Here is a 12,198-nt window from a genome sequence, read left to right on the forward strand (position 1 = left end):
TTGACCACAGGACGGTGACGCTGCCACCTTTGTCCAGACCTTGCCCTTCAACCCATCGTGAAAACTAGGCTGTGACGAAACGGTTTAGAGCAAGACAGCTGCCAGCAAGCGGGCGCGGCGCAGGGGAAGCCGTCCTGCTCCCAGGCGCTGGTGCGGGATCCTGCGAGACCCGCTCCCGGCCTGCACGGGGTGAAGATCTCTGCGGCGGCGATCGTACGAGGGCTGACGTCTCGCTTGATATTGGGAAAGAGTCTTAGTTTTGGAGCTTGTTGGCAGTTGTTAAAACAAGCCTTTCTGCTAGTCGTCAGCCGAGCATTGTGTCACTTCATAAGACACCAGGTTAAACGTTCGGTTTCTAAGTGGAACTGCGTCTCCCCCCGGCTTCTCGGTGCAGCAGCACTTTGGGGGCTCGCTGTCCTGTCCGCTCCCCGAGACCAGGCCGATGCTTCTCCCCTCGCTGGGCTTTCCCCCACGTCCTCTGGCTCTTTACCTGCGGCTGCTGCTGGGCTTCAGTCTCCATCCCCGGTGCCCCTAGTTGAAAGCCGGGTGAGGGTCCGGCTGCACTTCTCCCTGCAGCTCATGTGTCTGAGTCTGGGACCTCCTGTCACCCTGTCTGGGCTCCAGCCAAGGTCTCCGGAGCAAGGCGGTGCAGGCCGGGGCCACCGGGGTGACCTGCGTGGCTCCAAGCAGAGCTTGTGGGCAGCATCCACCGGCTCCACTGCCTCCACGGGGCAGTGAGTGCTGGCCAGAGCTCCCTCCTTGCCCTGGGTTCATCACTCGTGCCCTGTGCTCTGGTCCTTTCCCCCTCCATTGCTGACTGGGACGCCTCAGTTGTGCCTGCCTCTCCCTCCAGAAATCCTTCCACCTTATAAGGCTTTGTCCATTTTAGTCGCACCAACTTCCTGTGTTTCCCTCCCAGCTGCCAGGTCCCACGGCACCTTGAAGCCACCAGCGGTGGGTGGGGGACGCTGGTGGAGTGCAGCGGATACGGGTGCACGGATGAAGATTTTCTTGGCTGATAGCTGATGGTTAACCAGCCACGTCGGTAGATGCCGATCTGGTGACTGGTGTCTAGTAAGAGTGCAAGGCAGTTTAACATAAATCTTTTCTGGGGGTTTGTTTTTTGAGTTTGTTTTGCAAATCTTTGTTTTGACTCAAATCTTTTTTTGGGTGTGTTTTGCATTTATCTCACACGCACACTTTTTTCCTGCAAAAATAACTATATGTATATAACTCCACCTCCAACACTGCCAAGTGGCCACTTGGCAGCTCAAAGCACACTAAAATCCCATTACACAGTTCACTCCGTGCACCCATACCCATACCCACACCCACTTCCCTCCTGAGAGGGTCTGCTCCTGAAAAAGTCAGTGCCAGACCCCTCCACCAGATCAGCTCTGACACTTCCTTCCTGTCGTCCTCTTTCATCTGCTGGTAGTACCAGTACATTTCACCGAGTCCCATTTTAATGCAGTCCTCGACTGCGGGGTCTGGGTGTCTGTCTGTGAGCAGGTTCCTGGCTTTCCACAGGGCAGACCTGAAGCAGGAGATGAGCTGGTCGAGGGTGCTGTCGCAGCCCCTTGCTGCTTGCTGGTAGAGAACCACTTCCCTTGTCAGGTCTCTGATCCCTGTCACCAGCGGGAGGAGCGCACGGACTTTCCTTCACACCTCTGCGGCGTGTGGGCAGTCCCAGACATTGGCGATGCGTAGGGGGTGCACACGGGTGAACAAGCAGCCCCTGAGATTGGCCGTGCACCCCTGGAAGCGCCAGCCGTGAAAATGGAAGTGTCCTTCCTTTTTCGCCGGTGGTGGTTCCCCAGAGTAGGGAGGCACCAGTTGCCCGTGGTCCCAGAACAGGTGGTTGATCCTTTCTGCCTGTCTCAGGCAGTTCAATGGACCTCTCTGCCCTGCGCTGTGTCTCCGTGCCCGCACGGGGGCAACAGGTCCTCGATCTTACCCAGAACTAAGCAGGTGCTCTTGCTCACGTTGAGCTTGGCCCCTGCTGCTGCTCTGTATACTTGGGTACGTTGTAGTGCTCGTTCCACTGACCCTTTGTCCCTGCACGTGATGTCCAGGTCATCCATGTACAGGAGGACTTTTGTCTCCTCCCCATTTCTCCCAGGGATTTTCACTCCCTTGATCCTGCCTGAGTCGTGCTAATGGTCCTATTACACAAATAAAGGGATCGGGGAGAGCAGGCAGCCCTGCCTGATGCCCGGCTCTACCACAACGGGGGCTGTCGGGGACCCGTTCACCAGGACCCTGCTGCTCATCGCTGGTGCACAGTGCTTTAATCCAGGTAACAAAGGTTGCAAGGACTCCCATCTTTTCCAGTGTCTCTAGTAGGAAGCGATGGGATACCCGGTCGTAGGCCTTCTCCAAGTCGAGGTTCAGCACAGCCACGCTCTGTCCCTCTCCCGCTAGTACTGGAGCGCGTCACGCTGCTGCACCAGGGCATCGTGGATCTGTCGCCCTGGCACTGCGCACGCCTGGTCCTCGTGGACCACTGCACCTACAACAGACTTAAAGTGCTCAGCCAAGACTTGGGCAATTAGTTTGTAATCAAAGTTCAGGAGTGTAATTGGGTGCCAGTCTCTCAAGTCCCACCTCTCCTGCTTCTTGTACAGAAGGGTTATGAGGCCTCCCTCCATCCCCGCTCCCAGGTGGCCCTCCCGCAAGCACTCCCTATAGACCTCCAGCAGGTCTGGACCTGTCTGGTCCCAGAAAGCAACACAGAAGTCTTTGGGCAAGTCGTCTGTGCCCAGAGCCTTATTGTTCTGGAAGCTGCAGAGCATTGCATTTATCTCCTCCAGCCTCCGCTCCCTCACCAGCCTCTGTCCCTCGTCCTTCCCAAGGACCTGCGTGAGCCTTTCCAGTCAGTCTTGCATTGCCCCGGGGTCCTCCGGTCGTGCCACGTAGAGCTCTCGGTAGAAAGCTGCCGTCGTCTCCAGCATCCCCTCGTTCAACTGGTGCTCCACTCCGGTTCTGTCTACCAGGCTGGTCTTTGCGTCTTTCTTGGTTTCCTTTATTTTGCTAAAATAAGCAGGCCACTCCTCCCCATCCTCCACCCAGGACCTGTGTCCTCTTAGCCTGCGTCCACCAGGCTGTGTTCGCAGATGAGCTGCTGCAGCAGCCTGGAAGATTTGTCCAGTCCTTTCATTTGGCCTCCACTTATTCTGTCACCCACCTCAAGGGTGCAGTTCATGTCCCCCGTGATCATCACTGACCGGCCACTGGGCACTGCTACTGTCATGTTCTTGAGGAAGGCGTGTTTTGCTGTCCTATTTGCTGGTGCATATGCATTCAGAAGCTCAAAAGTCCTTTCAACTGTTTCCAGGTGTTCTTCCATATTCTTAAGATGTCTAAGATCACAGAAGAACAGATAAGAACGTCCAAAAACATATAAACACATTTTGTAACTGCGATGCTCTTGCATGTCCCTGTGTCGTTAGATCGTTCTAAGAAGATTTCATAGATTTCATAGACATTAGGGCTGGAAGGGACCTCGGAAGATCATCGAGTCCAGCCCCCTGCCCAAAGGGCAGGAAGTCAGCTGGGGTCATAGGATCCCAGCAAGATAAGCATCCAGTTTCATCTTGAAGGTGTTCAAATAAGGCGCTTGAACCACCTCCGGCGGCAGGCTGTTCCAGACCTTGGGGGCTCGGACAGTAAAGAAATTCTTCCTTATGTCCAGCCTGAAACGATCTTGTCGTAGTTTGTGACCATTCGTCCTCGTCATCCCTTGGGGCGCTCTGGTGAACAGACGTTCCCCCAGATACTGGTGATCACCCCTGATAAACTTGTAGGTGGCCATCAGATCACCCCTGAGCCTGCGCTTTTCCAGGCTAAAGAGCCCCAGGGCTCTCAGCCTGTCATCGTAGGGTCTGCTTCCCTGACCCCTGATCATGCGCATGGCTCTTCTCTGGACTCTCTCAAGCTTCTCCACATCCTTTTTGAATTGTGGAGCCCAAAACTGGACGCAGTACTCCAGCTGCGGCCTCACTAAGGCCGAGTACAGGGGGAGAATGACGTCCCGGGATTTGCTTGAGAAAAGATGGAAGAACCTTTGTTCTGAGAGCGTACAAGAACATAGAAACCTTTCTTGTATGTTCTTTCGTGTTCCTATATGTCCTTAGACATTCCTAGATGTTTTTCCCCATGTTTTTAGACAGTCTGAGAACATATAAAACGTTCTCATTTGTTTTTCCATATTCTTATATGTTCTTCGACATTCTTCGGGTGTGTGTAGATGACACGGGAGTTAATGTAGACCGCCCAAAAAATTTTATTCGGCTTTTTCTTGGTGCGGTGCATTTTTGTTCGCACGACACGGCCTTCGTATTTGCATGAACAGCGCTTTTGCGGGAGTTAAGCCCCCGTGTGTCATTCCCCAGAGATTTCAGTAGGGGGAGTCAAATACCAATTTACCCCCTCGAATGGCAGGCGGCGGCCCCTCGTGGCGAAGGGGATGAATTACAAGTCTTCGGAGTCTGGCTGTTCGCACGAACGAGATCCACAGTTGAAGCGGCGTAACAGGAAAGTGGCGCAAACAAAACGTCTCGGAGTAGTGTTACTTTAAGGCACTAAATGGACTTTAAAGTGAAGAGAAATCCCGCCACCCCAAGTGATGGAGCCCCCCGCCATCCACTCCGCCTGGCAACGGTTTCTTCACATCTTGGACCTGCTCCCGCGCTGACTCGGGCACAGACCCCGCCCCCTGCGCCATGCCCATTGGCCCTGCATAAGTGATCCCGCATCTTCATGCATGTCACGTGGACTGCAGCTCCCGGCATGCGATGCCATGCTGCCCTCCACGCTACGACTCCCAGCCGGCTACGTGCCTGCCCGGCAAGCCCTGCATGTGGCTGCATCCTGGGCTGGGGATGGGGCTGGGCTGTGCCAATGCTGCTGGCACCAGTGCCGCAGGGTCCCAGCTGGAGGGCCTTCCCCAGCACTTGGGCTCAGCCCCACGCTGCACTGGGGCAGGAAGGGATTTCCCCCCTGCTCAGACTGGTCTGCACTGGGGGGTTTTGCCTTCCTCTACAGCGGGGGCACGGCCTGGGCCTGGGCATCCATGACCCCCCTGGCAGCAGCAGGATGTTGGTGGCCACGGCTCCACTGTATCTTGGGGGCAGGGGCGGGGACGACGCCTGGGGCTGTTGGGGGTGACTGTCATGTGACAGCAAGCAGGGAACAGCGTTTCTGTGGCCAGAAGGTCACAGCTTCTCTGGATATTTCCTCTTGGCTGCGTTGGTTGCCAGAAAACTCTGGTGCTTCTGGATGTGACGGGCAACAGCCCCGCTGGCACCTGCGGTCGCTCTCTGTCAGCCAGATGTGGAAGAAACAGGCAGGGTGAATGTCCTGGGTCGGGCCACGATGCACTGAACGGCGTCGGCCACATGAGAGCCATGTCATTGCCGTGATGGTCCAGAAATGAGCTCTTTTGCTGGCCCAACCAGCAATGTAGGTAGGAGATAGTTTCATAGATTTCATAGACATTCGGGTTGGAAGGGACCTCATACGATCACAAGAGCGTTCGAGGTGACTGAAAGATGCCACGTGCCAAGGGGACGAAGGTTGTGTGTAACTGGACTATGCGCCTTGCTGCTGCGGGGTGGCAAGCTCAAAGGGCTGCCCAAAGCCTGCGTGTGTCGGTGGCCAACAAGGGGCACAGGTGCCACAAGCAGCAGATTGGGCAGAGAGCAGAGCAGTGGGCTGGACAGGGAGCAGAGAGCAGAGCCATGGATCGGGCAGGGAGCAGAGGGCATGGGAGCAGACAGCAGAGTAGTCTGGGAGCAGAGGGCATGGGAGCAGAAAGAGCAGTAGATTGGGCTGGGAGCACAGGGCAGGGAGCAGAAAGTAGAGCAGCGGATTGGGCAGAGAGCAGCAGTCGGAGCAATGGATCAGGCTGGGGGCGGAGGGCAGGGAGCAGAAAGCAAAGCAGCAGATAGGGCTGGGAAGGTGGATGGGGGTGGCACTTGGGGAAGGCACGGGGCTAATTTGGGGCATGCTGCCCAAAGGTCCCCCCCAGGCTACTGTGTCTGTGGGCAGTGGCCCATAGGGCAGCGCCGTGGCCAGCCGGGTGCCACGGGGCCAAGGACACGGGTATCCAAAACGGGACTGGGCCGTGTGACGGGTTGCAGCCACCTCACTTTGCAGCCACATCACCATGATGCCACGCGGAGAGCAAATCTCTGCCCGCTAGCGGCTGGGCTACGGCTTTCCCCAGGGGCAGCCTGCCCCGGCTCCCGTGCCGTGCTGGGGCTCTCACGTCTCCGAGGTCCCGGCCCTGGTGGCTTCCAGAGACAGGAACTCGGCTTTGAGCTGGGACAAAACTGGGGAATCCAGCGTGGCTAAAGCGTCCTGTAACTCAGCAGGGGCAAAGCCCCGTGCTGGCTGGGCACGCGCCGGCGGGTCTGCAATGGCTGGTCACAGCCAAGAGCGCTCTGCGAGCAGCGAGGGGCATGCACGTGCGGTCCGTCCTCCCCCTAGTCAATGGGATTTCCTCTGTAGGCCGAGCTGGACACATGCTGCCCCTGGTGCAATGACAGTCCCTGCCTGGGCAGCTCACAGCGAGATGACCGGGGCGTGGAGCCGGGAATGAGGCAGCTGGTCCCCCGTCCTGGGTGCACGACAGCCCACCAGCAGCCTCCACCTGTCCGGACAGGGGTCTGAGATGCTGGGCCCCGAGTCCACCCCTCCTCATGCCAAGGGCAGAGCAGACAGATGTGGGCTGAAACACTAACGATGTTTATAAGCCCCCGTGGCTCGTTACAAGAGGCACAAGCCAGCCGGGCTTCTGTAAAGGAAAATCACGCCTCACTAGTCTACTAGACTTCTGCGAGCAGCTGAAGAGAGGTGGCAAAACGTAGGACTTGCCAGACTGCACCAAGCCCGAGGGCCGTGAACTCAAGCGTGCTCTCCCGCTGCCCCGGAGGAAAGTCCTGCAGGCCGGGAGCCAGACCAAGAGCAGGAGGAGTTCAGCTCTAGGGTAAAGGTCTGGGGAAAGCACCAGAGCGCTGCAGGACACTTGGAGCCTGGGCCCGACCTGCCCTAGCGGGTAAGAAAGGCCTGCGGGATGGCAGGACACCCGGGACGTACCTGGGAGGGCGTGGAGGGGGCTGGGACGAGCCGCACTGATGCACCAGCACCGGGCACGAGTGGTTGCGATGGGCTCGGTGTAAAGTATAAAAAGAGCAGAACAGAAACGCACTTTGGCTTTGTGCTTCCCCCTGCACGGTCCGATCGCCCGGCTGCTAGCGTGAAGACAGGCTCTGCTGTTTCCAGCCGCTGGCTCATTCGACCCGCGTGGTCCTAGCAGGTCCTGGAGGGCACCGTGTGGGGGGGATTTGGGGGGCGTCTCCGGGGCTGAGCTCAGACCCGCACGCTGGCACAAGCTGCAGCCCCAGGCAGAGACCCAGCTATGGTTCTGGGCGGTGCTTGGTGCCCCCCAATGCTGTCCGAGGTCTGGGGGGCTTCAGGGAGGGCTCTTGGGGGGTTCCCCCCTCGCCGTGAAGGGGAGCGCAGGGGTTTAGCCCGCTTCCCCCAGTTACAGAGGAGAAGGGGTTGAAGTGAGCTGCTGCGAGCCGCAGAGCACCTAGCTACACCTGGCGGTAACGATTCCTAATTACGGCTTGGAAACCCCGGTTCTGTGCACTTGCAGGTAAAGCGAATGAGGTGTTGTGATGCACTACCGCGTTTCGCCCTACATTGAAAACACATGCAAGCCGCTTTAATTAAGGTGATTTCTGCCACTTTAAAACTGCCTTAAAGTTAGTCACTTGTATTAATTGATGACCTTAGTCCGCTTTGAGTGGCAAAAATCACCATGTGTATAAATAATGTGGCACGAGACAGTTGTTCACCGAGGCCTCGATGCGCTCCCCTGATGTAGCAGTAAGCCGCTACCGCGTCCCCTCTCAGCCCGCTCTCCTGGAGGCTGAAGAGGTCCAGGTCCCCCGGCCTCTCCTGGTAGGGCTTGTCTGGCAAGTCCCTGCTCACCCGGGTGGCCCTTCTCCGGACCCTCGCAAGTTTTCCCACGTGCTTGTTGAAGTGCGGTGCCCAGACCCGGACACGGTCCTCCAGCTACGGTCTCACCAGCGCGGAGCACAGCGGGAGTATCACTGCCTCGGTTTTACACGCTGATGCACGCCAGCGTGGTGTTTGCCCTGCTGACCACTGCATCGCGCTGATGGCTCATGTTCGTGCGAGGTCCCTTTCGGTCGTGGTGCAAGTCAAATTGTTGCCACCGAGCCTGTAGGTCTGGTGGGGGTTATTTGCCCCAGATGGAGCACCTTGCACTTCTGAGTGTTGGACGAGGTCTGGTTCCGGTCTGCACGGCGCTCCAGCCTGGCCAGGTCCGTCCGTATCTGCAACCTATCATCTGGCATGGCCACGCTGCCCCATAACTGGTGTTATCCACAAACTTGGCCAGCGAGCTTTTCACTCCCCCATCCCAGATGTTGAAAAACACGGGTCCAAGCACAGACCCCCGAGGGACCTCCTGCAGCCACACGACGTGATCCAGACCCACATTGGGCGTCAGTGTCACAGAGCCGTGGGGCTGGCAGAGAGCTGCAGGGTCACATCCAGTCAACCCCTCTTGAGGCAGGACCAGCCCTGTGCAAACCGGCCCGGACAAACCATCGTCTCAAGTCTTGGTAAAACTGCCGTCACCCCCGACACGGCCCCCGGCATCACACCCCCTGCCCCCGGGAAAGCCGGGGGGCCGCGGCTGCCAGCGTCCTGCTTCCACCAAACGTTGTCAGTGGACACTCGAGAGGTGGCAGCAACTGGACGTTGGTGGTTGTGCCGCGGGGTGCCTGCCCACTCCGACACCCAGGACAGGTTTCCTCGGCGCTCGTCTCCACGGGCTCTGCTGCAGGTTGAAGCCGCTCCGTCAGAGCAAGCCGCCGGCCTTCACCAGCCCCGGATGCCCCCCGGCGCTTGCCCCGCCACGGCACCTCTCACTTGCAGCAGGTGCCGTCTGCGGTGGCTCAGGCGCCGGCTGCCGCGCAGACGGGGAATAATAGCGTGGGCTGGGTCTTCGCTGGCCACGGCCGGGCAGTCTGGGACTCCAGCTCCCCGGAGACTTTGGAGAGGCCCAAAGATTTTGGGATTCTGGGCTCACGGTCTCTGCTCTTCCATCGGGAGCAACCCGCATAATAACATGGCTTTCACCGGGGCCGGTTGCCTTTCACGGCCCACCCCAGCTCACCTCCCCTGTCCCCGCTGGCCTGTTACATCCCTGCTTCTCCCGAACCTTTGCATTTCCCCTCCTCGTACAGGCCTCTCCTTGCGTCTCCACCACGGTGGCCTTCGCCTGGCCCTGCCTTACACGGGGGTCCCACCCGGGCGGGACGGGGCTGCCCGTCGGGTACAGAACAGCGCAACTGTGGACAAATGCCATCTGTTTCTTCCCGCTGTCTTCTACCAGGTTTTCCCTTGCCGTTGCCTTCTCACCTGTCCTGTGACCCCAACTGACTTCCTGCCTTTTGGGCGGGGGGCTGGACTCGATGATCTCCCGAGGTCCCTTCCAGCCCGAATGTCTATGAAATCTATGAAATCTGTCCGTCAGTCCGGTTGCCCCGGGGTCCCGTGGCGGTGGGGGACTTCAGGTAAGGGTGGGAACTTCACTTCTCGTGTCAGCCCTGACCTCATGGCACGGGGGCTTGAGCCCAGGTCACTCTCCTAGGTGACCAGTGATGCGTTTTTAATTGTTCAGCATCAAATAACACCGGGCCTTGCCTGGGTCTCGAAGGTGATGTCAAAGGGGTACCTAAGCTGAGAGCCCCCGGGCGGGGGGGAGCAGCCCTGGTACCCACCGCAGCAACTGGAACATCTGCAACGCCCGCCCTCCCTCCCTCCCTGGATGCTGAAGTGAGTAACTACGTGGGACCGATCGAGATGTGGCGTGCCGTGATGCAGAAGTGTGTCAAACAGCTACTAAGCTGACACGGTTTGCTCTGGGTTATTCTTTGGTGCTGCTCCATCCTGTACCCTTCCCCAAGCCTACCCTCTTTAACCAATAAAGCTCTCCACTATAACAGGCATGGTGGACTCGCCGGGACAGGGATTCACGGATTGTCGAGTCGGAAGGGACCACGAAGGATCATCGTGTCCGACCCCCTGCCCCGGCAGGAAAGAGGACCGAGGTCAGACGACCCCAGCCAGGTGACTGTCTAGCCTCCTCTTGAAGGCCTCCAAGCTAGGTGACTGCACCACCTCTCCTGGCAGCCTGGTCCAGATCCTGGCCACCCTTACTGTGAAAAATGTCTTCCTAACATCTAACTAACCTGAATCTACTCTCTGCTAGTTTGTACCCATTATTCCTAGTTGCTCCTAGGGGCGCCCTGGTAAGTAGTGCATGTCCAATTCTCCACTGTCCTCCCTTGATGAACTTATAGGTGGCTACAAGGTCGCCCCACAGCCGTCTCTTGTGAAGGCTGAAGAGATCCAGATCCCTCAACCTCCCCTCGTAGGGTCTTGCACAGAGACCACTAATCATGCGGGTGGCCTCCTCCGGACCCTCTCCAGATCCTGCGTGTCCCTCTTGAAGTGCGGCGCCCAGAACTGGACGCAGTACTCCAACCGCGGCCTGAGCAGTGCTGCATAGAGGGGGAGCAGCACCTCCCTCGAGCTGTTGGTCGTGCATCCGCTAATGCACGACAAGGTGTGATTGGCCTTGTTGATGGCCTCGTTGCACTGCCGGCTCATGTTCAACTATGACTCCAAGATCCCTCTCAGCCTCTGAGCTGCTGAGGAGGTCGTTCCCCAACCTGTAGGTGTGCTGGGGTTCCTCCTTCCCAGGTGGAGTACCTTACATTTATCTTTATTAAATTGCATCCTATTTCTCTCTGCCCATTGATCCAACCTGTCCAGGTCGGCCTGTATCTGCTCCCTGCCCTCCGGTGTACTAACTTTGCCCCATAATTTGGTATCATCTGTGAAGTTGGAGAGGGTGCTCTCCACGTCTTCGTCCAAATCGCTGATGAAGATATTAAATAATACTGGTCCAAGGACCGAACCCTGTGGGACCCCACTGCCCACCTCCCTCCAAGCCAAGACTCTGGTGCGGTCCCCGAGCCAGTTGCCACCCCCCGACTGTGCAGGCGTCCACTCCACGGCCCCTTAGCTTCCCAATGAGAATAGGATGCGAAACTGTGTCGAAAGCCTTCCTAAAATCCAGGTAGACGACATCGGCCTCCGCTCCTGTGTCCAGGCAGGGTGTGACCTGGTCATAAAGGGCTGTAAGGTTTGTCAGGCAGGACCTACCTGCGACAAACCCGTGCTGGTTTCCCCTCAGCATCGTTTCCCTTGCTGGGCCTGCACAAATGCGCTCTTTGATGATTTTTTCCAGTGTTTTCCCAGGGATAGAGGTAAGACTGACTGGCCTAAAATTACCCGGCTCCTCCCTTCTCCCCTTCTTAAAAATGGGCACCACGTTGGCCCTTTTCCAGTCCTCGGGGACCTGGCCGGAGCACCACGAGAGCTCAAACAGCCGTGCCGGCGGCTCAGCAATGCCGCTGGCCAACTCCTCCAGCACCCGTGGATGGAGGTCGTCCGGGCCGGCTGACTTGTGTCCATCCAGCCCCTCCAAGTGCTCCTTGACCAAGTCAGCACTAACCTTTGGTGGTCTGGTGCCTCCCAGACATCTAATTGGGGGGCTGTCTCGGTCAGCATTAAGGAATACGGAAGCGAAGAACTCATTGAAGAGCTCTGCCTTTTTCCCCGCGACAACCACCAAGTGTCCTGATTTGTCCCGCAGGGGCCCTGTGCTACTCTGCACTTTCCTGCTGCTCGCTGTGTATCTGTAGAAGGACTTTTTATTGTCCTGGATTGTTGAAGCCAGCCTGAGCTCCAGCCCCGCCTCGGCCTGCCTGCCTGCCTGCAATAGTGCGCCGGGGCGGTGCCCGCCTCCGTGGTGGCTGCCCGCTTCCACTGCCTGTACATCTCTCTTTGCCCCCAGGCTTTTCTGGTGCTCCCTGTTCAGCCAAGGGGCTCTTTTGTCTCCTTGCCCCCTTTCCTGTGTAAGGGGATAGTCTCCTTTTGTGCCCCAAGGATCACTCCCTTGAGAAACCACCACCCCTCCTGGACCCCCCGTTGCTTGATGCTCCCGAGTTCGGCCACCTCACTGACTAGTCTTCCAAGTTTAGTAAAACCAGCCCATCTGAAGTCTAACACTTTGGCCTCGCTGGT

The sequence above is a fragment of the Alligator mississippiensis genome, chromosome 3 (genome assembly GCF_030867095.1).
Source record: "Alligator mississippiensis isolate rAllMis1 chromosome 3, rAllMis1, whole genome shotgun sequence".
Classification (NCBI taxonomy): domain Eukaryota; kingdom Metazoa; phylum Chordata; order Crocodylia; family Alligatoridae; genus Alligator; species Alligator mississippiensis.